The sequence below is a fragment of the Panthera pardus genome, unplaced genomic scaffold (genome assembly GCF_024362965.1).
Source record: "Panthera pardus isolate Hobbes unplaced genomic scaffold, ASM2436296v1 HiC_scaffold_27, whole genome shotgun sequence".
Lineage (NCBI taxonomy): Eukaryota > Metazoa > Chordata > Mammalia > Carnivora > Felidae > Panthera > Panthera pardus.
In genome coordinates this window covers 59,326,016-59,328,613 of record NW_026526843.1, presented here as the reverse complement: position 1 = coordinate 59,328,613, position 2,598 = coordinate 59,326,016, and positions in this window count along the sequence as shown.

Below are 2,598 nucleotides of genomic sequence, written 5' to 3'. Positions count from 1 at the left end.
CCATGTGGATGTCTTCTTTAGAGAAGTGTCTATTCATGTTTTCTGCCCATTTCTTCACTGGATTATTTGTTTTTTGGATGTGGATTTTGGTGAGCTCTTTATAGATTTTGGATATTAGCCCTTTGTCTGATATGTTATTTGCAAATATCTTTTCCCATTCCGTTGGTTGCCTTTCAGTTTTGTTGATTGTTTCCTTTGCAGTGCAGAAGCTTTTTATCTTCACAACATCCCAATAGTTCACTTTTGCTTTTAATTCCCTTGCCCTTGGGGATGTGTGAAGTAAGAAACTACTGTGGCTGAGGTCAGAGAGGTTTTTTCCTGCTTTCTCCTCTAGGGTTTTGGTGGTTTCCTGTCTCACATTCAGGTTGTTTATCCATTCTGAGTTTCTTTTTGTGAATAGTGTAAGAAAGTGGTCTAGTTTCATCCTTCTGCATGTTGCTGTCCAGTTCTCCCAGCACCATTTGTTAAAGAGACTGTCTTTTTTCCATTGGATATTCTTTCCTGTTTTGTCAAGCATTAGTTGGCCATACTTTTGTGGGTCCAGTTCTGAGGTTTCTATTCTATTCCATTGGTTTATGTGTCTGTTTTACTGCCAATACCATCTGTCTTCATGATCACCGCTGTGTAGTAGACGCTAAAGTCTGGGATGGTGATGCCTCCTGCTTTGGTCTCCTTCTTCAAAATTACTTTGGCTATTCAGGGTCTTTTGTGGTTCCATACAAATTTTAGGATGGCTTGTTCGAACTTCGAGAAGAATGCTGGTTCAATTTTGATTGGGATTGCATTGAATGTGTAGATAGCTTTGGGTAGTATTGACATTTTAACAATATTTATTCTTCCAATCCATGAGCATGGAATATTTTTCCATTTCCTTATAGCTTCTTCAATTTCCTGCATAAGCTTTCTATAGTTTTCAGCATACAGATCTTGTACATCTTTGGTTAGGTTTATTCCTAGGTATTTTATGCTTCTTGGTGCAATTGTGAATGGGATCAGTTTCTTTATTTGTCTTTCTGTTGCTTCATTATTAGTGTATAAGAATGCAACTGATTTCTGTACATTGATTTTGTATCCTGCGACTTTGCTGAATTCATGTATCAGTTCTAGCAGACTTTTGGTGGAGTCTATCGGATTTTCCATGTATAGTATCATGTCATCTGCAAAAAGTGAAAGCTTAACTTCATCTTTACCAATTTTGATGCCTTTGATTTCCTTTTGTTGTCTGATTGCTGATGCTGGAACCTCCAACACTATGTTAAACAACAGTGGTGAGAGTGGACATCCCCGTCGTGTTCCTGATCTCAGGGAGAAAGCTCTCAGTTTTTCCCCATTGAAGATGATATTAGCTGTGGGCTTTTCATAAATGACTTTTATGATGTTTAAGTATGTTCCTTCTATCCCGACCTTGTCGAGGGCTGTTATTAAGAAAGGATGTTGAATTTTGTCAAATGCTTTTTCTGCATCAATTGACAGGATCATATGTTTTTTCTCTTTTCTTTTATTAATGTGATGTATCACATTGATTTGTTTGTGAATGATGAACCAGCCCTGCAGCCCAGGAATGAATCCTACTTGATCATGGTGTATAATTCTTTTTATATGCTGTTGAATTCGATTTGCTAGTATTTTATTGAGAATTTTTGCATCCATATTCATCAGGGATATTGGCCTGTAGTTCTCTTTCTTTACTGGGTCTCTGTCTGGTTTGGGAATCAAATTAATACTGGCTTCCTAGAATGAGTCTGGAAGTTTTCCTTCCCTTTCTATTTTTTGGAATAGCTTGAGAAGGATATGTATTACCTCTGCTTTAAACGTCTGGTAGAATTCCCCTGGGAAGCCATCTGGTCCTGGACTCTTATTTGTTGGGAGATTTTTGATAACTGATTCAATTTCTTCACTGGTTATGGGTCTGTTCAAGCTCTATTTCTTCATCTTTGAGTTTTGGGAGTGTGTGGGTGTTGAGGAATTTGTCCATTTCTTCCAGGTTGTCCAATTTGTTAGCATATAATTTTTCCTAGTATTGCCTGATAATTGTTTGTATTTCTGAGGGACTGGTTGCCATAATTCCATTTTCATTCATGATTTTATCTATTGGGGTCATCTCCCTTTTCTTTTTGAGAAGCCTGGCTAGAGGTTTATCAATTTTGCTTATGTTTTCAGAAAACAAACTCTTGGTTTCATTGATCTGCTCTACAGGTTTTATAGATTCTATACTGAAGATTTCCTGCCATTCCTTTCTGACCTGCCAAGTTTCAGTAAATAAATCCGTCACTAGTCTTATCGGTCTCCCTTTATATGTTACAGCATGTTTATCTCTAGCGGCTTTCAGAGTTTTCTCTTTATCCTTGTATTTTACCAGTTTGACTACGATATGTGGCTCAGAAGATCAATTCAAGTTACGTCTGAAGGGAGTTCTCTGTGCCTCTTGGATTTCAATGCCTTTTTCCTTTCCCAGATCAGGGAAGTTCTCAGCTATGATTTCTTCAAGTTCACCATCAGCACATTTCCCTCTCTCTTCCTCTTCTGGAATCCCAATTATCATACATTATTTCGTTTAATTATGTCACTTAGTTCTCTAAGTCTCCCCTCATACTCTTA